This window comes from Neodiprion virginianus, chromosome 6 (genome assembly GCF_021901495.1).
Source record: "Neodiprion virginianus isolate iyNeoVirg1 chromosome 6, iyNeoVirg1.1, whole genome shotgun sequence".
Taxonomy (NCBI): domain Eukaryota; kingdom Metazoa; phylum Arthropoda; class Insecta; order Hymenoptera; family Diprionidae; genus Neodiprion; species Neodiprion virginianus.
Window position 1 is genome coordinate 22,339,545 of NC_060882.1, and position 22,506 is coordinate 22,362,050.

The 22,506-nt window shown below is 44.8% G+C and overlaps 1 protein-coding gene across 4 annotated transcripts in view; it reads left to right on the forward strand.

Moving 5' to 3' along the window:
* Positions 1-1,287: 1,287 nt before the first annotated feature.
* The window catches only part of LOC124306947 (uncharacterized), a 53,514-nt gene continuing 32,295 nt past the window's right edge, over positions 1,288-22,506 (forward strand). Inside the window, exon 1 of one of the 4 annotated variants that reach the window (XM_046768138.1) lies at positions 1,288-1,340. The gene's annotated coding sequence lies outside the window, so the exon portion shown is untranslated. The remainder of the gene's footprint in view (positions 1,341-22,506) is intronic. The other 3 variants (XM_046768136.1, XM_046768135.1, XM_046768139.1) reach the window with 3 other exon arrangements.

Consider the following 22,506-nt stretch of genomic DNA (forward strand, 5'->3'; position numbering starts at 1 on the left):
TGGACAACGGTCACCCGATCTCGGGGGTTCGCTGCTTCGGTCCCGAATACTGCTGTAAAAGCAACTCGAGTCCCTCTTTCCCGCTGCCCTCGAATCAGCGGAAGCAACAAGCGGATCCACGCGACTCTCACGGAGATGTGAATTCTGGTTTCCTTCTGTGCGGATCTTCTGGTCTGAGTTCACGTCGTCAGAATCCCGGTTCCCGGACGATACGCGGATGGGTTCACAGTGGAGGACTTTCGTCTTACACAAGCTGGGTACTCCTTCTCCCTTCACTTTCTCTAATACACCCTAACAAACTTGTCAAATTTTACTACCGTAAGCCGAGTCGACTCGACGTGGGTAACGTTTATCGATGGAAATTGATAGCGGAACACCGCTGCTGCTGGGACACCAGTGAAACGCTATCGGCCCGATTATATCCAGATTGTTTGTAAACAGAGTATGAGTGATTTGTGACCAACTTTTTGGAAAAGGCACGTTGCCCTATATATATATTCAAGTTTGAATTTTCCACTCAGAAGCCGCGGAATCGTCGAGATTGAAACGCAAATCTTCTCTATCCGAGAGTCGAAGGTGCCTCGCGCGTTGCAAGTTTCGTTTTTTAGGATTTTGTTTATTTCTTTCATCCCCGAAAATGATTTTCCGTGTTTTAAATTTCACCGAGGGTTTACGTTTACTTTTTCGGCACGAGGCTGCTTCGTTCACGTTTATACCCTCGGTCAAGAAGGTATGCGTGATATAAAATTTCTTGACGCATTTTTTCGCTTATAAATTTACTGCGTAGTGTCTCAATATACCACAGGGGTGAAAATATAGTCGACGGTTTCCGCCGGAATGCATTTGCAAGATCACCACCCCCTTTCCAACCGGCGTCCGCACCCCCTACCACACGGCAAAAAATTACGCGAATCACGACGGCGAGCCAAGATCATTACAGAACCGACCCTGATAAGGCCGGCGTCCAAAGAGTGCGAATCACGGAGATGAAGTGAAATCTGACAGACTTATCGCGGTGTCGCCAATGTGCGGATGCTGGGTCGTTTCCCTCGTGATTACGTTGATTTTTTTGCATGCCTTTTTTCAAACCTCTTTTTCTCTCATCTCGTCACTGTTTGAAAGGAATCTTTTCTCTTCGTTCTTCTCGTTATAACTCTGCTCTATTTCACTTGACTTTTTTACTAACCGAAAGCACCCCGTGAATTTGGAAGACGGCGAGGCGCTTGCGCGCTCAAACCTTGTACCGCAGACCTGGTGGTGGATGCCGAGCTGGAGGTAGACGTGAGAAGGGGAGCGCAGCGACAGTAGGGCCGCAACACCAATCCGCGACAGGCATTATTGTGAGTAACTCATTTTATGGGTAATTGTATACGTTTGCTTTTTTCCCTCTCTTTCCACAACGGAAAAAAGAAAATGATTATTTAATTTACGAAAGCCATTTTTTACAAAAAGCGAAAAAAGAACACGTTATTCCACCGTTTGACAAACGTCTCGATTCGAAATCGTCTGTGGGTACGCAGATGGACGAACGTGGTAAACAAGATGTAAAAAAAAAACCATTCGTGTTGCAAAAATCTGCGCACAATCGGGTATATGATAAGTTTGATAAAGCATTATACGTACAGTTACAGATGTACCGGTTTTGTTTATCGCGTATACTTGTTTAACCACATTCCATCGGCTTGTTTCACTATCAGGACTATCAGTATACCTGTAAATGTGACAGACGACATTTTTTATGGATCCATGTATATATCTGCGTTCGTAGCGGCGGGAGAACGGTGTAACTTAATATTCGATCTCTCCAGGGAGTCGTAGTTTGCTATTTTTGTACGTTTATTCTCCACTTTATACGAATAAATAATATTTATAGTACGAATGCAGGTATGTGGATGTTTAGCGACGAGTGGGGTTAAAACTGAAAAATCTGAAACTTTCAAAACTCTTGTCTACGGTCGAGTGATCAAAGAACGCGATATCGTTCCCTCGCGACGGATTATACAAAAGTAACGACTGTTCAAGCTGCTCCTTGACATCAAAGAGAAGCGAGACCGTTTTTGCGAGGTCGGCGTGCGGTTAATAGCAGCCTTCTTTGAACACGCGTACCAAACTTGGGTAATTAGCACTTGCGAAGGACTTCGAAAGTTATACCGATTAGCCAAAAGTGTCGGCATGATCATTCTCTAATGTCGCGTCGTGTAACGCGAGACGCGCGCGTTTGCAACCAAGGCGATTCGGTGACGCCAAAAGCATGAAATCGTCTCACGGGATGGTGAAATCACCATTTTAGTATACTTGGTGCGGTTGGCCCGCTGGGATTTACCGCGCGGCCGTTCTGCCGGTATAATTTTCATGAATATATCGCGCCACCATTAAGTCCAATGTTTACCTTAAACCGGGTTGAGCGCGTTCGCATGGCCACGACGCTCATTTATTACCTTTCTTTTTCAACTTTATTTTCTCTCGTATCTCGTCCCTTTTTTTTTAAAGCATTATTATTTAATCAGGTTAAGCCCGAGTCGACGTTGTCGGCTCGTTCATCCGTGGTATATAAATTGGATGACGCCGCATCTGCCCTGTGAAAATATCTCTCGCTTCAAACGCGATCGACCCTGGTGGATTTGCTCGGTTGACCATCGGGTGAAAAAACCGTAATAACGATGTAGTATTGCCGGGGTTGTTGTACGTGTAATATATGCGATTGAAAAAAATAAATAAATAATGGGAGGACGGAAGACAAAGGACGAAGAACGTTGGATTTCACCTGACAAAGCGGCGACGGCGCAAGGGATGGTTATAACTTTGTAAATCGGTTTTCACGCGGTACGAAATGCATAATTTAACCCCAGGGCGAGAGAAAGAAAGAGAATGAGACAGAGAGAGAGAGAGAGAGAGAGAGAGAGAGAGAGAGAGAGAGAGAGAGAGAGAGAGAGAGAGAGAGAGAGAGAGAGAGAGAGAGAGAGAGAGAGAGAGAAAGTGTGTGAAGTCTGGAAGGTGAAAAGTTTCAGCACCGTTTTCATGAATTATATGCAGCAAGTCGACAGTAGAGTGGCCTGATATACGGCCAGACAACAATGGGCTAGACGCGTATACTTGGACCCTCAACATCTTCGCGTGTCCCTTGTGTGTATAGGCAAAAGAAACAAAAGCTGAAAATTAAATTCACCAGCTCACTGCATACGTATAGCAATTCGTGACTCAGGCCGGATCCCGCTACCTTTGTATCCGATGGCGTGGATCCTCACGGCAGGATTTACGATAAGGAAGGATAAGGGTTGCGGTTGATCGGTGAAATCGAGTTTAGATTCGAGTTAAAGCTGATCTTTGCTCCCCTTGGCTATTTGGGACTTAGATTGACCAAGACCCTGGCCGTTAGATGGTAACACTTCAAACCGGAGTCCCGGTAACTGAACGTCCATTGTTTGCGTCCATTTGCATGTTTCCCCCTGCCTTTGTAGTCAATGGATTCGTTTGATATTGAAATCGGCATCCGCGGGTGGAATTTTTTTTTATTTTTTCCACCTTTCATTCGAACCGAATCAAACTATGCAGAGATATAAAAGTGCGTCTTTTGTTTCGGTAGTTTTGTCAATAGCGACTATCTAATCGAACCTCGTTGAATTGAATTGATACGCTATCGGTAACCGTTGTATATCTACCTTTTCACCGCGTACGTACGTAAAACTCACAACGTCGCTTAGCTCGCCCCGGAGATCACCCTCGCCTCTGTACACGCGTGCATGCATCCGTGATACACGTAGTTGTGTGCGAGTGCGTATCTCCCGTTTCTCGAAATCCCTGCGCCTCTCTGGTTGGCACCTGCAGGATTTTAGATACGAGCAGAAGCGGTACATAAGTATTTATACGTATATACGCGTCAATCCCCGAGACATTCCGTCTGGTATTTTTCATTTTTATCGCAAGGTTGTAACAAAAATAAAAAAAAAAAAAAAACGTAGAAAACGACAGCCAGACGGAAAACCTTTTATTCAATCACGAAAATGGTTGTCTTTCTCTGTCGGTGGCAAACACTTTCGATCCTTTGAAGCGTCGCGGATCCGGCCATCGGATGGTTGAACGATAATTCTGTTTTTGAGTTTTTGAGGTGACCGAGGGGGTCCGGCAAAAGAACGCTCGACCACGTTAAATCGAATGTCTTTTATACAGTGTACGTCATATTTTTATGAATTTCACGCATCGATTAACAACAGTCCAATTCGAATCGTTGATCTCCGTTATGTCAATATTACGTTGTTTTTTTTTTTCTTTTTTTCCTTTGGACCTAAATTTTTCTTTCTAAATCTGCATGCTCGTGGCTTAGCGACGATTATAATTCTTTTTACACCGTTCGAAAACACTGCGTCTCGTTCGAACGCAGGGGGAAAAAGTTGAGCCATTCATTTGGTTCGACAGACGTGAAACTAATTGATGGAATTTCCGATCGTTCGACCGCTGTAGTTATCAGGCAGAAGCAATGTGGCTTAAACTGTTCCAATTTACACACATTATGAAACAAGCTTTCGTTCGATTGTGAGTAATGCTTTGTACAAATCGCAGCTTTTCTCACTTGGTAATTAAATTCGCACGCATCCACAGTCAGCGAATCGCGGCCTCGTTAACGAACACAAAGAGAGAAAAAACGGATCAAATATTGTACTGTGAAATGTAAGGAGCGACAAGTCAAAAGGATTTCGCCACTCGGTTACCAACGTGCTCAAAAATCATCCCCAATTCCTTTCTCGAGAAGTTCCCGTGAAATAAACCGGTTTCAGTAGAGCAATTCGCGTGATGTATTAAGCGGATCGAGTATTCATTTCGCGCAGGGGAATTTTTTTCGACAGACCGCGCTGATCGTGAACCCAGAGGATACGCAGGGGGATCAATCGATCACTTATTTATTCATTAGGGATTAGCTCTAGGAGCAAGAGGTATGGGATGGTCAGTATTTGAAGGCGAAATTACACCGCCGAGGGGCAAAATTGTTATCATGCTCGTTCTCCGCGTGTTCATCGAGCTTACGATATCAGTCTCGAAATTTGATCACGCTGTCCGACATTAAGAGGTTCGTCACATCTGAGACGAGTAAAAAAAAGTTATCTTTGAGATTTTTTTTAGTGTATGAAACCCACTTTTATTCGACATTCATGACATACATTTCAGAGTATAGTATTTTACGTTGATTGTGTTAAAATTTCGTTGGCAAAATCCTAAAACTTAAAAAGTCTCGGCCGTCCGGCGTCCGTCCGAGATGCATTTTTTTTGTTTAGTCAGCAGTTGCGGTATCAGATGTACTTTCGTTATTTTGTATGAGATGAACAAAAAAAAAAAAATTTCCCTGAAAGTATCTAGAATTAGCAAGCAGCGATCTGGAATTAGGATATTCCAAGTTTTTGGAAAATGGTAGTCGATGATTTGAGAATCGCAATATTTTATCTAAAGTCGTTTAGTATTTACAAAAAACAAAACAACTATACTTGGTATAGAAAAAATGGATGATTCTTAAGTAACTACTGGACAATCGTATGAAGTGGAACTGCATTGTAAAAATTTTAGCCGAATCGCTCGAGTAGTCTTTGAGATATTTTTTCTACCAATTTTGAAAAGATTGTTTCGGGAAAAACGCGTCTTAAGTTTGTAGTGCAGTTTACACCGAAAGAAATTTTTTTTCCTCAAATTTTTGGGTTTTCCTTCACAAGATTTTCCCGACATACACTCACACCACATGGTACTTGCAAAAAGACATATTTGCGAAGAACCGATTTAATCGACACGCGAGAAACTTAACGCTGCGCACTGCGCTGCAAACTGGCAGCAAACGACTAGGACCAGTTGCATCCGGGCCGATCCGCGTACTCCTCGAGCAGTTGGGCAGGGCGCCAGTGGAGGGCCACCTGTTGCGAGAAACTCTTTCGTTGCACTCTCGGCCGGCTCAATTTTCCCCAGCCAAGTTTCACCCGGTGTAAAACTATGCCAGAGACGACCTTTTCGTCGTGCAGGTGGCGCCGGACACTCCAGACTGCGAAACACGTTCAGAAGCTTGCAGCCGGGTACCGTCTACCTGCAATTAATTCCCCATGAATTGAAATTACCGCGCTTTTGTGCCGCAAGCTAGTGGGCAGCTCCTTTCGGGGCGAAAGTCATACCGTTCTCAATTACGGGCCAAAGTAAACTCTGCGCTGCATGTTGCGGTGACAGAGGCCGCAACGCGAGATTAGCCGTCGGTTTTGCCGCATCTCTTCGCTCTCCGTGCGTGATGACTGTGTGCGTCGATATCTGGGCGTATAACATGTCCAAGGTCAGCGTTGCCAAGGGGACTGCAAACTGGGATAAAAGAGACACGTTGGCCCCGTGGCCCTGGGGATTCCCCGGGGATGATGCCGTGGCAGCCCCGCTCCTGCCCCTTTTTCGACCTCCTTTTTCGGGGGTCGTCCGCGAAATACCAGATATATACTAGATATAACAAATTCGGAAATCGATTCGCGGTCACGTCTCTCGGCTTTTTGGCTCTTTGCTCGGTTGGACCTTTTCATACCACCCCCTTACTCGGGCGTCCGTCCTACGCAGCTGCTACATGCACTAGCCGAAACCTCGTGTACGCAATCTCTTTTAAATTGAACGCTTTAATGCCGGAGGGGGCGGAACTCGATGGATTTTCGAGAGGTCGGCGAGGAATGGTTATCAGAAAAATATTTTACATTCAACTCGTCAATATTTACCGGCTTCGGGGTACGCGAGGGGAAATTTAAACTCGCTGTCTACCTTATATACAATCTTTCTTGGGTATAACGAGACGTACTGTTTATCTCTTCCGAGAGGTCAACGCTATTTGCAAAAGTCACTTGATCGTTTCGTGAACTTTTTCATTACCTTCAACTCTCAGACTCGCAGGGAAGACAGAAGAGCAATTTCCCAAATGGAATATCAGCGTTTCATTACTTTGTACTCCGTTAATCAACCTTAGCGAATTTCCTGCCAACGCTGCTGAAATTTTTCTCACTGAATAATTGCTACGATCGGTTTTCCTAATTCGTTGGAATCTCCGAACCCTTAACAGACGTACATGTAACACATCCCGCATAAGATTTCCCTTGACGTTCACATATATACCTTATACCGATCCCACGAACAAACTCTGGAGGAAATTTCCGAGTCAAATTCTCCTTCTCAATTGTCTGGTCAAGGTAAAATCGTCCCTTGTCGATCTGGCTGATTATACCTGCAGTTTAAACTTCACGACAGAAATATCCCGACTAAACGGGACTCCCTGACGTGTCCTAAATCCACGCAGCTCTGATGCGACGACGGGTTCAGACGCTCCGCGGATATTCAATATGGACAAGAGCGAAGAATTGAATCCGAGCCAATAAAGGTTCGTTATTCGAGTAAATTTCCAAGATTTCTGGGAGCATGCCTGGAATACCTTGTGCCACTGAATATCCCTCAGTGCGCATCGCTGACGAACGAAATTTAATTCTCACCACAACGGTTCGTCGCGACAGCTCACTCCGTCCTCTTCGTCATTGCGAGAATATTATAAAAAAATTATGGAAAGAGAGATGAAAATCCGGAATAAGAATGAGGAGAAAAAAAGAATACAAGAAAAATGATATTCCTCGCGAAACTTGCCGCGCACGTTTATGGATTTCTCGAAACACGGGGCAGTGATTTTATTGCTGTATCGGGCTTCGACTCGCGGGGCGCATTAGCCGCGTCGGCAAAGCTCAGCTTCCCAGTTGGACATCTCAGCTTGAAGCTTTTCTACGAGCCGTATAAGTATCAGAGGAATCGTTTACTGTAATGGAGTTTTTCGTCGTCAATCGAATCGAGTAACCGGTTGGTTACACATCGTGATATATGTATATATATTTAATAATTATATATATATATATATATATATAAAATAAGACACACCGTCTTGATTTGGTTTCTGGCGTCGGTTTCAAGGAGTTCAAGACACCCGTGAAGCCTTAACCGCAGGACTTTGCAGAGGCCTCCATCAAGGTCCAGCAGACCTCTTCAATCAACTCCTGAACACGATACCAAGTCTCAGCCGTGGTTCAAACTGTCTCAAACTGTCAAAGGAGGGTCATGCCTTCGAGAATCACGCGTTCGCCGCGGGTCCAGGCAACGCGAAGGACTCTGTCTCCGTTAACCCCACGCCACCACTCGACGCCGATGGTCTCGCCGCAGGGATAACGAGCCGTCTTTCGCGTGGCTTGGGCCTTGTGGAAACCAGCCAGTCGACGACATTGAAAGCCGTTCCGACCCGTAGATGATCCCCGGGTTCCTTCGGCGAACGAGCATCAAATACTCTTGTCATTGGCGGTGTATTTCGAAGAATATATTTTCTTTTCATTGTGGTATGTCGGCTTCGTTAAGGTCGTTCGATGCTTCTTTACTATCATGCTAGCAAAGAGTCGCTTTTCGCGAGACTGATGCGTCTCGCTACATCGTGCCGAAAGCTGAGCTACCGAAGATCCTGGCTTTGTCTAATTGAGTGGGTTTAAAAAATAGTCGCAACCTGCCAGGGACGGAGATTGTGAGTTGTAGAACCGACTCCCGCGTGATCAATCAATTCCGAAATCAATCGTTCCGAAAGCACCCAGTCTTTCATACTACACATCCGTCATTTCGTCACGATCAACACGCAAGTCGCCGTGACCAGTCAACCGCGCGCTGTCAGCTGGCAATCACGCGTCGCGAAATGACGGATGCGTGTTCCTCCGCGAAAGCAAAGGGCTCAATGTACGAACCTTTCTTCCATTCGATCCTCGAGTGATCAACCGAGAGACTCAAAGCGCAAGTGAATAGCTGCTCGAGGGAAAGAAGCTTACATTTCACCGATCGATAGTATACGGTTCTCCGGTAATCAGCTGTACAATAATTTATTTGGCAGATTATACGGTTCCAAAGTACTGCAATATTACTTCGAGTGGATGGAATTCGTTCTAAGTGAGAGGAAGAGGCTGGGCTGGATTGTACAGGGTAGAGAGCAGAGTCGTGTAAGGGCGTTCGGGTAATCGAATTAATCTGCTTAGGATGAAATCTTGAAGGTTGGGGTGGGTGGCCGTTGTGAAATTTCGTTCAGGTCTGGTTGGCTGAGCCGATGTACATACATGTATATTAATGTGTGGATACAGCTTGCGTGTTCGCACCACTCGCGCTGGTCCAGAGATGATGACCACCCGCGGTACGGGGAGGTCGCGTCTATTTATAGCCAACGAGGGGTTCAGCGAGACTACCTGTTGTTGGCGTTGGCTACGTGCACCTGGGTCGAACAACCCCCGGCGAGGGAAGTGGGTCAACCGACCCGCGGAACTGGGTCAACCCAGCTCCCACCCCAACCCCCACTCCGACCCCTCCGTTTTTGCCCCCATCGCTCCCGACCCGCCCCCGACTCTCGTCCTTATCGCCATCTCCGATGAAATCGCCTTCTCGATGTCGTCCCGCCACCCCGGCAGCGGCTCTTATATACGCGTCGCGTTAAATAACGCCTCAGTGATCTGATGAAAATTAGATCCAAAAATGTGTGATAAAAGTGATTTTACATCAGCACCTCGTCGCACTTTCGGGCGCCTCGAGTTTGGCGAAAGCGTAATCTGCCAAGGTCGATTTACTCGACGCACGGTGCTCCGCTATTCAAATTTCTTTTTTCCTCTCCCTTTTTTTTTTTTTTTTTTTTTTGTTCTTTTTGCTTTTTAGCTTCGTTAGCTTCGCTTTGCAAGGGCTAACCTCGTTCCCGGACAGATTTATCCTTCCCCCTCCCTGTTCCGTTCTTCAAATATACCTTGGGGCGTGCAGTCGGGAATCCCTTAGCCAGTCCTCCTGTGATTCACCGCGGTCTTTCAACCATGGCCGGGACCTGGAGCGCCAATAAATATCCGTAATCAGCTAATTGAAATCGGTTCAATTTATAACCGCGTCTGTTTGCTATTTTTATTTATTTACTTTTTTTTTTACACAAAGGCAATTCATGTATACAACATTAACGATTTCTTGATACTCGTCGTGTGATAGCTCTCAGTCAGAGTATAAATAAACACGTATGTACCTACAAGCTCGTTCGATGTTCGCCTTTTCACTCAATCGCTTCAAACCTTTGTCTCCATGGTACTGCCAGTATAGTCAATACCGTTGGGTGATAAAAAGTAGTAAAATATCGAAGGTAACGGAAAAATATTTGGTATGTTCTAGCCGTTTTCTGAATCGTCAGCAAAGCTGCAGCATGGGCAAAGATTGGTATGAAAAAATTACAGAATAAAAAGTCACGTTGCTTCATCTCGCGGTGATCGTGAAGTCTTAACAATCCAACTTGAATTACGAACTTGTACAGGGGTGATTTTTGTGTGGAGTGAGCTTCGCCGCGAGAAGCGCCAACCGCGATAATTTCCCGCGGTGTTATTGTCAGCGGGTATTTCATTTCCGGTATTTATTCTAGGAATGAAGTCGGTATAAGATGTAATTTCTGCGCGGCTTTTACCCTCCCTTTTCAGCCCTGTCGTCAGCTCCTTTCACCCCTTCCACCAGCGGATGACCCAGTTGTCACCGGGACGCAACAAGTCCAGATTCCCTCCCTCGCGAACCCCATCTGGAGACGTTTTCTCGGGTCGGGAAAAATATTGTTCCGAACGTGAACAGCCGCGAGGGTGCGAAGATGTAGGGCAGAGGACAGCGTGACTCTGACATTCGAAATCCCCGTTTACTTCCGGTGACTGAGTAGGTACGTTTACACGCGCGTTATTCGCATTTATCGGTATAATAGATACGTTTGTACACGGGCGGAGAATCGTCGGGTGAAAATATCCTCGTCGTAGGCGCGTGGTAGCGAGGAAATTAAAAGCGATATTTATTGGTGACGATACATTATATGTTTATACTCGAGGAGGCGGAGAGCTGGACCGTTCGAGAATGGGATCGATAACCGTTACGGGATTGAAATCCATCGGCCTTGGTGTATCCCCGGCGTCGTGACGTCCTCACTCCAGGTTTCACGGCTTCGAATTCGATTATTTCCCATCCTCATCGATGAACGCTTCAATTCTCACCCCCGTGATGGGGCCGTATGGCCAATTTCGTATTTACCGGTGTATTTACGCGACATGGTCGGAAGCTTGAGCGACACCAGATCCCGGTGCCTATTTCGGTTCTCTTTCGCTCGGGGCTGTCTCGAAATCCATTAAGGACGTGGCTCATCCCCGGGCCTCCGGCTGAATTACGTATTTACGTATACCCTTAAACCCGTTGCCTGCAGAGCAAACTCGCGAGGAGTTTTGTATGATGTGCGTTTCTGTATATTCGTGGAACCCGATCGCCTCAAGCTGCAGATCCTTCGATCGGTACCGGATAGACGAATTGCTCTAGTCGCGACCTGGTTACACGTATCTAAATTCCCTGTAGATTGTATCGACGCGGTGTGACTTCAACTGTGTGCAGACGTGTGAAATATCCACGGAATAGATCATATACTACAGCAGGAAATTCTAGCAAGGATAGAATTTTTCGTTCGAGGTGAAATTCGCATATCGATTATACTGCAACATCATCGTTGTTCCTTTTTTCTTCCCCCTTTTTGTTTGCTCCCTGATTTTTTTTTTCTCTCTCCTGTTTTCCCCCAATCATCGGGATATAGCTGAGGTATAACTTTTTAATTCACCGTCGGATACCAACAGTTGCCCTGGGGGGTAACGGGGGTTAAGAAGCGGTGGAAACGACAGGGAGCGTGCAGAAGCGGAGAGGTAAAGTTGGTGTTACGTCTGGGCTGCCAGCCGCAGGTTTTCCTCATCTCTTCCGATCATTTATTATCTATTACTTATGCTTACCGGTTCTCGCACATTCTTCACAGTAATCCTATGGTCTCTTTCCTGTCACATTGTTTTCTTCCGGCCTCAAGCTAGGCCTTGAAAGCTCACGCCACTCGCTATCATTCTAATTCAGCAACTTTTGTTCTTGCACCTTTCCTGCATTCCTACTCTTTTTCTCTAAAACATGTTTATTTCGACATCAATCTGAGTAAATTTTATTTCGATATTCAATTAATTACCCCAAAACTGAACGAGACCAACTCCTAACTCCAACTACCAATTCCAACTATGGATTTCGTATTTCGATATCCACTTTGTTCACCCAAACACCTTCACACTCCTTACTGTTTAAATAAATCATTTATACATTCAAATATAAATCTTCATCATATCATTTCTTACACCTGCTTCCATTCTCGTAGTTGAGAGTAGAGACGAGCTTGAGCCGAAAACAGACAATGATAGTAACGATACTAACAATAAAGATACTAATAAAGTAAAAACGAAAGGAAGAAAACGAACCATAGGCGGCGGGCGGTGGATCTGTATTCCGAGGATTAACTTGGTAATTGGGGTCGTTGCAGATGCGACGTTGGAAGCCGATTTAAGGTCACCAAAGCCCAAGCCCGAGTCTGCAGAGCTGAAGGTACGTCATCGTCGGTACTCGGAGTGTATAGTGATTAAAAGCTCATGGTAGGCCAGAGCTTTTATATGCGACGAAACAAATCGGATTCCAAGAATTAAATTGTCGCTGTAGCTTTCCAGTAGTACTGCGAAAACATGGAAATCCCTAAAGTTTCAGGTATATCGAATAGGCTTTAAAAAAACTTCGATAAAAAGAAACCAACCGCAACTCGCCTTATTGGTTGCGTTTACTTTCGCGCAGAACGATTATACAAAACTCATGTTCAACCACGCAAGTTCTGCTCGATTCCGCTTCGCGCAGCAGTTATTCGCAGGCGTTGCGAGCGTCGCATGGCTGCTTGAACATGGAAGTGCAAAAAAAAAAAATAAAAAATTGTCACGCAACTTACAATAGCTAATGGGTATCATCTCTTGCTGCGAAGTTTCCTTGAAACATTTTTTAGTGAGTGGAAATGAGAAGCGAAAAACCTCTTCGGGCGTCTGAGATACCGGCGAATAAGACGCGGAGCTTTTAGGCGGCTAATTTTCAATCTCGAGCGTCTTTCAAAAGTGGGTGTATACGTACCTGCATAAAATGAAATTTAATCCCGTAGTTATCTTCCTCTTCTGACGACATTTTTCTGATTAACTCGTACTCGCGGTAAGGTATAAATACATGTACCCTGGGCACAAATATGCTTCGGTATTCTGTAAGGCGGTGTATTTCCACAATTTTTCACCGCATTTTTCGCCATTCCCTGCAGCGTGAGGCATTTTCGTCCGAACATGCAGCGACGGCCGTGTATTTTACGAAATTAAACCGTTCCCCAGCCGTTTGTGAAACATCCTTGCTTTCCTTTCGTTTGGCAACTTTGCGGAATTATTATTATTACTCCGACGAGTTAGCGGTACCTTTGATACAGCCGTGCCCCCCGGGGCTTACCGGACTAATCGTTTAATTTTGATCCACCGGCTCATTCGAAGATATCACGCCATGGAACCGAACCACCTGGAGCATGTATTAGTTCGTGTAAATTCATTGATCCACGTCCGCGAGCCACGTATTCAATCATTTTTTCATATATTTTAAACAACGGTTCAGCTTTAATTTACGACACCTCGTTTCAGGTTTCTCTTCGCTGGATGTTTAATCGGTTCTTACTTATAATACCGGCTGGCACACAAATTTCATTTCCCCTATCATCGCGAAGTTTTGGCACAACGCGCAAAAGAGACCCTCGATATATGTACTCGTTGCAGATCAATCGCTATTCAAATTACGCTTCACCGTTTCAAGCGAGACGATATTGCGGGACGAAATTATAATCTAAGGCTCTTATTATATTTCGAAACGAATCTCCGTTAATACCCAGCTACGCGGGATGAGGTTCGTTCGGGATTTATGAAATTAAAGTCCGCGGTCCGACGGTTCCTCGATTATGACCGGTATCAAGTTGAATGATTCTCGACACGTTATACCGCCCGTCTCGATACTTCCCGGGGATCGCGTCCGTTTCATTTTTTATAGCCTCTTTATCGTCTTGATCGCTAACCCTAAACCAGGCCGTGAACCGCCGCAGTTTATCACCCTTGAATTCGCATCGCCCAACACTTCTCAACCCTCTCACCGCGATGTAGAAACAACGATGCATCTTTTCGCCCTCGTTCGTGTATTACAGGGGTTGGTTTCTGTAACATATATTACGCTTCGCGCAGTCGAGGGAATCCACAGGGAAGGCCAAACTTGTTTTCTAGGGGTGAACGCAACAAGTGTATCATCCTCCTCATCAGTAAAGACTGCACAAATTGAGAGAATACCCTTGTGCCTTGAGGAAGCGTGTTTCACGGTGAAAGGGTCGAAGGACGTTGAAAGCTGTTTTCCTTGTTACTTCGACTTCTTTCATCGTACATGGAAATTTGCGATCCCACGAAATTTGGATACACGTTGTGTGCGAGTTTTGTTTCGCGATTCTTTATTTCACAAGCGACTAGCGGTTTCTTGAACGTATCGCATGGATCAGTTTTCACATTCACACGTTGTTGTACAACAATTGCACGCGAAACTCTTCCTTTTTTCATGGCCAAGTGGCGAAGGTATATATTTGAAGCACGTGTCAATGTTCTAAATTGGAAATTCGAGAAAATTTTTTATTTTTTTACTCTTACTCCTTTTTAATCCGAGGTCGCAGTCACCTCTCTGTACCACATTAATCATGGCTCTCTGTTCGGCGACAAAGACTTAAGTCGGTTGGTGTAATACCCGGTACAGCTTAAGCGTTATTACGCAGCATGGGAATATTCTAATTCGGACTATCAAATCGATTAGGTACTCGAGCGTATAAGGTACAACTGGCACAAACGTTCTCGATATCGATAATACTGCTATATTGATATCACATCGTGCTTCCGTTAGCACGACTCGTCCGATTTTGGATAAAACTCGTATTCAACGCCGTTTATTTCCCACAACGAAGAATGCTCGATCGTCGATGACTGGTCAATTATCTGTGTTTCCGCAAATTAATCTACGCCGATGTGCTTGATCAAGATCATTTGTTGGAGAAAAGCGGTTACGAGACTCTTATGTTATGCTCGTTATTATCGTCTGCGCGAAGATTCCTGTCGCTGAAGGGTGGGATCAAAGTGATGGACGATGATGAGGTTGATTCGGTTAGCCAGTACCGAGCCATTCCTTCCTGGTTAATTATCCGGCGACGTTCGGAAATTGATACTTCTTTGCGCGATATATTCTCTGGGTATCCCGAGTTGCTCGAGGCAATCTTGACAGTTTTCGTTCAATGAAGTTTCATTTAGAAGCGATTGGTCCGTGCTTGTGTGTTTCTTTACTTGTTGATTTTTTTCTCTTTTTCATTTTACCCCTCGTTTCGTTATCTTGCCTCCTGGCCGAATGCCGGAGTTTTTCAACTTGGATGCTTGGCAAGACGCATCATATTACTTGATATCCAATTATCCTCATCGCAGTTCAATTCGCATCGCAACCCGGTGATGTGCAACGAAAATTTTCATGCCCACACGCGCTGCGCAAATCCCATGCCGGTTGTGCTGATTTTCGCAATGCTGTATATGTACCTATAACATTGTACATACAAACGAGCAAGGAGCTCGGCGGGTATATGCATACCTACACCCTGTGCGAATCGATAGAGCAAACTGTTGATTCCCGCCCGGATACTAAGGCCGACTTTTTCCAATGGTGAGCGAGCGACTTAAATTCAATGTTATTTTCCAAGAAAGTGAAGTGATCGGAGCAACTTCCTTTCTTCTTTCCATTTTTCTTGTCCTTTTTTACTGTTTATCACGATATTCCGTAGCGCGGGTATGACAACAATTTTCACTCGAGATACGTGCGGGACGTTGGTGGATGAAGTTTCAGGGCAAACACTCCACAGTTGCATAAACTCTGCCACGTAGAACTTGTCACGAACTTAATCTAATCGTAAATTGCGCTGGTAATTAGTCGCATGTTTACGTCTGGGTCACTCGCTTAATTAGTGTTGATGTTCAACTCGAACGGGGGTTATTGATTCTCTGCATCGAAGCGGTCGGTGCAAATCGGGTGGCGAGTGAAAATTTTTAAACCGCTGCGACGTGGTTTAAGTCATCGTGAAACGGGATAGAATCGGCTTATAAATGTTTACTGAGGAATTTCCTGGGATTCGCATTACTCTCGCGGATTTAGTGCTGAACCGTCAGTCGATAGGAAATAAGAAAGCTTAGTTCTCGTGCCAATTTAATTTCCTCGATACTTTTGCTCGTGGTGTCGCAGAGGCAGGGGTTCGATTATATACGCGGAATAGCTTCGTCCGAAGTGCGTTTTATTATTCAAGGAACTGTGGCTAATCTGTAAAGCAAATTCTTCGGGAGTTAACTTTGCCTTGAAGGTTCGTCCTTTGAATATCGCAGGTACCGCCAAAAAATTTCGACTTCTTCCTCGTCGAGCAAACATTGCACGGAACTGGCAACAACCAAATGCGAGAGTTGAATCATAAGGTACCTACTGTAACGTGCCCTGCAGTACTAGGCGATACCGTCGGATAAATTGAACCACCTTCAAAAGTTTCCGTTCAATTTATTTCCCCGCCATTTATTGCGATTAGTGAAAAGTTTGTCCGTCTAATGCCAATTATCGTGAATTTCTTCTTCTTATATTTTTTCGCGTTTAACAAAAGGCCGATAAGTAGTCACGCGAACGTTTCAGTTCTGTTGAAGAAACGTGGGTGCAGTTCTCAATTACAGACATAAAACAAAGACGAAAACAAACAGATCGAGAGTAATCTGCGATTAAATAAATAAGACATCTGCATCTCCCAGGTTGAAGCATTAAGCATTGGTACAAGTTACCATTTATTTCCTTCACTTTTTTTTTTTTTTTATCTACAGACGATCATAAATACTGAATTTCCAGAATACGATTGGACGCGTGAAGAGAAAATGGAAAGTAAGCTTCGTCTCTGATTTGAAAGAGATTTTTATAGAACTTGTTGTTTTACGTTTACATTATTATTTCAGCATACACACACACACACACACACGCACACGCGCACGCGCACGCGCACACACACACACACACACACACACACACACACACACACACACACACACACACACACATGTGTTATTGAACAATTAGCTGCGGGAATTCGTATCGTTCTTTCCCGTTGTAAAACATACCTTCGTTTAATTTTGTCGAGTTTTTCGTTGAACACCGTGTACACGGTGTCCATGCCGTCCCTTTTACGGCCAGTACCCTTGATCACGACGCAGATAGTATTCCTTATCTGTCTCGTCTCCATTCTGAGCGCATTAGAAACGGATGGAAAGTTCCTCCTAATATTCACGTGTGCAATTTAAGCTCGGAAAACCTTTCTTCACCCTGACCTCATTCTTCGTGGAATAAATGCTCGTCCTGACCCCCGCGCTTTTGCCATTCCGACAGGGTGTATCTTCCCATCGTGCAAAGGGCTCAGTTTGCCTCGGTGACATAAAGGCCGAGATCCCGAGTCTCTGTCATTCGTGATACTCCGTTAATATCGCTAACCGTTGCCGCATCTGAAATCGATGGAGCCTAAGTTCCGGAATAACCGCAGGGTTCTATGTAAGGCGGTCGGAAACTCAACGGAACCAACCCTCTTGACCCTCACTTTATTCCTGCGGTCTTTTGATGCTGATTTCTGTCTCCTCCCCCCCGAATTTCTGCGGGCTACAAATATTGCCTTCACTTCGAGGGCAAGTTTACTCGGAAATAAACGAAATGGTCGTTCGTTTCTAATACAGTACATAAATATTTATGCGCAAACAACAGAAGTACAAGTGGAAATGCCGGTGATATTGACCTCAGCGTCGAATTCTCTTCGCAAGAAACCCATCTGGCGGGTTCGTAACAAGTATTTATTGTTTTTCCACATAACTTTCACGTGAAATTCTTTTGCGGCTGTAATGAATCAGGGATGAACTAACTTTCACCAACCCGAGCCTGTAAACAATTTTTACAAAGTTTCCAACTCGTTTCATTCTGTATGTGTCGTATATTCAGTATTCGATACTAGTTTGAAATTCTCTCTTGTTCAATCTGATTTTCTTATACCTACGTCGGCGGTAATTCTGGTCAAGGATTTACTCTCAATTCAACGGGCTTTAGAACCTGCAGAAATTTGGTTTCTTATATTCCTTTGCGTCGTGGTTCAAGAAAAGGAATCCTGGTCTCCAGTTGTGCTTTTTTCCTTCGGGAGAAGGAAAAATGTTGGTACTAGGAGGGCAGAAACAAGCAGTTATAAAAGTGTAAGAACATTTCGGGATTGTTAAAAATTGATAGTGCACTTGATGCGAAAAGCTTCGGATTCTGCGTTTCGACCGCCGAATACAAAGCAGGGATCCTCGTGCGGTGGTTGGATACCGAATTTTTAATGATCGGTAACGTATTCCGCCGAGGAGCAGGTGTATTATCGTTGCGGGGGTACGATGACGACGGTGGTACCAGATTGAAAAATTGCGCGTACTTTTTTGACATGTTATAAAACCAGCGTTTCAGGTACGAGTCCTTTCAGCGAGCGCTCCGCGGTTGAAACACCCTTCTCTTCCATTGCTGAAGCATATTGAAAATCCCCGACGGTCATGAATACGTTACAAAAATTCATGATGGAATCGCGGGATGTTTATTGATTGCCAAGAGTAGGCAGGCAGGCAGCAGGGACGAGGACAAAGGGTGGCATCCATCTCCGGTGTCCCTAAATCTCGGCAAATTTCGAGAATTTCATATCTCTGATACTCGAAGATGTCTCCATGTCTCCCTCGCGTTACAGATCGTGCCGTCTTTTTCCTTCTTATGACATACATTTCTCGCTTACTTTATTCCCCTCCGGTTGTTCGAACGCCGAGCCGTCTAGAGTTTAATAAGCTCCTCGATGGATATTGTCGGGGTTCTTTTGCAGACTTTTGGAGTGATTTTTATATAATCATTATGAGCTTTCGTTAAACGTCAGTCGTTATAACCAAGATTCATACTCGGTACTTGGTTCGTCGAGAACGACGCGGAGACAGTTGATTGAATATAATAGATTTTCATTTACTTTTTCAGCAAACAAACGAAAGTATTTTCTTCGAGTGTTTTTACCCTCCACCGAGGACGAAGTAAAATCCAGGAACGTTAAGCAAGTCAAGCGAATACAATTCGAATCGTAGGGACCTGAGTGTATTACGTTTAAAATGATGCATGCCGACCGAATCCCCTGTTTGCGGGGATCGAGCCGTGTACTAAATAATAACAATATGCTCTGCAGAGCAAATTTCGTTGGTAGATAACATCGCGACGCGGTATTTTGAATGATTTGTCACATGGGATAATATCGGGAAACGATGCAGGTTTCGTGCGCGAAACTCTTTGACCGAATCAATCACGTGTCGAATAGCGTTGGAAAACTCGAACAGCAATTACCGATAGATTTCCAGGCATTGTTTGCACCCCCCCCCCCCTGAAACTTTTGTTTGCACTGCGTTTATTTTTTTCTTATCTTCGCGTTCGGCTCATTACCGCGAAGCACACTGCAGAGCACAATGGCTGCCACTTGCCGTTGGCAAAGAGCTGCGATTTATTGGCTCGAAAGCACAGGTGCTTCTGCGTGCGTGTGTGTGTGTCTGTGTGTGTATGTACACGATCTTCGCAGTACAATCGGCCGGGCTAGATTCGAGCTTGAACGGTATCTCAAACGAGTTCTAGGCTGGATGTCGGACGGCGACTGCGTAAATTGGCGCATTTTTCATCAGATAAAAACGATGAAAATACCCAACGGCATACCTTCGAAGTCGAGATCCCTCCCGGGTCTTTGAAAGATTTATTTTAAACCGTGTTGACTTTCAATGGTATAAGTAGTCAGAAGCCGTTACGAACGGATGATTTATTCCTATAAAGACATGAATGTTTGATTCAATTTTTGCGCTTTTCTTCGCCTCGTCGAGTTCCTCGTTATACTTATGTGTATACCTATAACATCCGTAATATATAATGGACGAGAACTTAGCGTGAACGTTCTGTAAAGGCTGTCAAACTTCTATAGGAACAACACTATCGTTCATTCGCATTGTTGGCGATGAGAGGGCTGCTCCCTGACAGTAAATCGATATTGAAATTCAGTATACGGACCACGGTGAGCTTTGAATCGCCCGCAAGACGTCAGATTTTGATTCAAAACGCGCGTGTAACGATAATACGTATGTATCGTGTATGTGTGTGTGTGCGTTGCGTTCGATTGACAGCGTCGAAAGTGCCTCGGCGACTCGACGTGCGACTGTAATTTACATTGGATATCTCCTTCCTTCTCTCCTTCTCCTCTTGCATCCCTCATTCTCTCGCAAAACTCTACGCAACAATTCATAGCGATACGATACAACGTTCTTGTAACAAGGGTGTTAATAGCTTGTATATTATATGTATTGGTACAGAGTTGGGTGGAAAAAAATTCGTTCCCCAGTCAACGCTCGGATGTATTTTTAAAGAAGCGTGAATTTTCCTCGCTCACATTGAAAATGAATGATTTGCTGAATATATACCCGGCTGGTTCCGTTCGGCTTTACAAAATTTCATATCGTGTTCGCGTACCTAATTACAAGCGTAGAGGTAACATTATACGCACAAGAAGCTGAGATATGTTAATTTAATTTCGTGTCTCTGCATTGAGCCGGCTCTTTTGACATAGTAAGTGTTTTTCTTACCTCAAGAACCAACCCCCGCGAGATTGTTCATTTCCGTTATTTCCTCCGTCGGAAGGGCGGAAATTTTGCTCTACCGCGATAGCTTCCGCTGATCACGGCTAAAACGTGATACAACTTCACAGTTAGCTGGTTCGTATTTACAGTTCGTATTTAAAGAATTCTCTACCTTTTATCCAGCGAGAGCGTATCGGCTGTTCGTTTGAAAACGGAAGGCGAGCGCGTATAAAATGCGCGAGATTTTCGATAGTACAATTACAAGATGGAGCGCTTGCCTTGACACCGAGGACCAAGGGCTCGTAAAACGGTGGCAATCCGCGACATGTAATTGCCCCGATCTTTAAGGGTGATCTTTACGACCTCGAGTCAAGAACGCTCCCAGGGCTTCACGTCCCGATTCGCATTACCGCAGGATACCAACCCCCTTTACCTCTCCGTGCTGATATTTTCAAGGTTCCCGGATAAGCTCTTGCTGGACATCATTGAGGCAATATTTTTTTCCCACGCATTTCTTCAAGCCTTATACCGTTCTTTATCGTACGGGTAATTTTTCCGCCTGTTCAATGTGCGCCCACGCAAGAGCGGCGGATTATACGGCCGGGAATAAGATGTACGAAGAGATATCTAACGCGAGATCGATTCCGCAGAAACGCGAAATTGCCATTACTAAACTCGAGGGTGGGTAAGAATGTCGGAGCTGATCGCGTCTTCGAGCTTCGGCTCGAGCTTGCGACGTTAGACAACCGCCTGTATTTTCTCATTCACAATGTATATCCATTTTAATTTTTTTTTTTTTTCTTTTTGTACTTTTTTCTACTCCTTTCTTTATCCACCGAGATGGCACGTGCGGAGAGTCAATTAGCTGCTGCCGGAAGTACGGGATTGAGGAAAGGGTGCCGCCGACACGGTCATGCGTGCAACGCTTCGTCGTGTATTCGACAACGTACGGCGGAATGCTTTTACAAGTTGGAAAAAAGAGCGCCGCTGAGACACGGAGAAAACAAGTTTCGCTCTATCTTGGACCGTGTTCCAATCGGTGGACAACGGCGTGTCGGTTAAACTTGATTGAGGTAAATGAAGCACCGGCTAAGCCTGGAATGGCGAAGGAAACCGCGAAGTACGCGCATCTCAATTCGGAACTCGTGCCGATTGAACAGATTTTTATCACCTTTCGATGTCACGTTGGATTGGGAAGGTTTCAACTCGTGATGACATCGCGTTCCTTCATTATTCCCCGGCTTTGTACCCGTCTAATGCCGCCGTCGTTGTAGCTCCCATTTCCTTTCATTTCAACTCACTAACCAACGACGAGGTAAATCATACAAGTCCTTAACGCGAGCTTTGAATTCACCATAAATTCGACTCGGAGGTGAGCTTTGCTTCTCGACCTACCTCCGTCGCGTGTAATCATACAAATGCAAAACAGATTAACAGTCGAGTCGAGTTTATTGCGTTCGATATACGTATATTAAAGGCCAGCGTATCGTGTGCAGGGGTTTCATTCAAAAGTTGCTTATTGTGCCGACGACAGACGGACGATGAATTAGAAGAAGGTTGGAAGATGTTGATAACGAGTCCTCTTTGCCTCGAGTAAATATCATTTTTGCTGTAGTTATCAAATTTGCATAGATCGAATTAGACGGTCTAAAATAGCCCCAGTTTCCTGCTTGGCGTGTGATTATTCACCACCGTCGTTAAGCACCAGTTGATATCTTACACGTTGTACATGCAACTGTAATAGATGGTCCGAATGACGTGCGGCATAGCTCGAGACAGAATGTCGTAAACTGGAAAGCTTGCGGCGAAGAGACGTCAATTTTTTATCTCGAGACAGCGGGAGAATGAGGGACAGAGGAGG